Source organism: Silene latifolia, chromosome 11 (genome assembly GCF_048544455.1).
Source record: "Silene latifolia isolate original U9 population chromosome 11, ASM4854445v1, whole genome shotgun sequence".
Classification (NCBI taxonomy): domain Eukaryota; kingdom Viridiplantae; phylum Streptophyta; class Magnoliopsida; order Caryophyllales; family Caryophyllaceae; genus Silene; species Silene latifolia.
Window position 1 is genome coordinate 137,403,547 of NC_133536.1, and position 1,299 is coordinate 137,404,845.

The following is a 1,299-nucleotide window of genomic DNA, read 5'->3' on the forward strand; positions in this document are numbered from 1 at the left end:
ACTTTGTCTAAAGCTTTGAAAAACATTTACCTCCTCAATGGTGGCTTGACATAAGGTGGTGCAATGTCCTGCACCTCCGCAACCTTCACAAACAACAATTTGGCTAGTAGTGGACATGGCATTGACTTGTTGAAGAGATGAGGCCGCATTTTGAGTCTCCAATTTTTGTTGAAGCAAGGCTATTTGAGCCTTCAAGATGGATGTATCGGAAGCCTCCTCCTTAGTCTTTTGTGGCGTATTTCGGGAATTGACATATTGAGAATGATGAATTGCCATAGATTCAATTGTGGCATGAGCAATATCGGTGTCAATTCGATCAAACCTCTCATTGTTGGCGGAATCAAGAACTCGTCGGGACTCGACACAACATCCATTGTAGAATGTTATAGCGAGAAACCAAGTATCCAACCCATGATGTGGGCATTGTCTTTGCAACTCCTTGTATCTCTCTCAAGCTTCGTAAAGACTCTCTATCCCTTATTGACGGAACCCCGTGATTTGGCTCCTCAAGGTTTATGTTTTCTCCGGTGGAAAATACTTTTGATAAAAAGCAAGAGCCAAAGTCTCCCAATTGGTAATCCCCATGGCGGTTCTATAAAGGCTATTGATCCATAGCTTAGCCTTGTCCTTCAATGAAAAAGGGAAAAGTATCTCCCTTATTTGAGATTGTGTGACTCCGATTTGCCTAATCATGGAGCAATAGTCACAAAATTTTTGAACATGCAAATTGGGATCCTCCAAAGGACGTCTCCCCAAATTTCCTCCTCTCCACAAGGCCAATGAAAGTCGGTTTAATCTCGAACTCCGCAGCTCCAATTTGGGTAGTAGTGATACCTCTTGGAAGCATAGCCGCTGTGGGCTTGGAATGATCGAAAAGTTAAAGTCCCCTCCAACTGCCCATGACCCCTGGATCTTACTAGAAAGTCCCTTAAGATTGAACGACAAATCCTCTCTCTCTCTGCATCTCAATTAAAGGTAAAAACCATGGTAAGATAAAATTGAGTTTGTATAACTTTATCATACACCCTCATGTAACACCCCGTGTTTTATAATAATATTTTATTATAAAAGTTCCTTATTTAATTAATTATTTTGAAGTTTAATAATGTATTTTAAATATAAGTGTTTATCGGTTCCGTTTCTATATTTTATTATTGCTCGTTTTGATCTACTTTGAACGGGTTCAAATGTTCGGCCACGATTTGGCTATTTTAAAATAATAACTACTTTTCTTATATCGCCTCTTTTAACGTTTTAATAATATCCAATCAATCTTGTAATCAGATAATCTATTGTATG

At 38.8% G+C, this 1,299-nt stretch overlaps 1 non-coding gene across 1 annotated transcript; it reads left to right on the forward strand.

Moving 5' to 3' along the window:
- Positions 1-406: 406 nt before the first annotated feature.
- LOC141615732 (small nucleolar RNA R71) lies at positions 407-514 on the forward strand. Its single transcript, XR_012530135.1, has one exon. It is a non-coding gene; the product is annotated as a small nucleolar RNA R71 (small nucleolar RNA).
- The last annotated feature ends 785 nt before the right edge of the window (positions 515-1,299 follow it).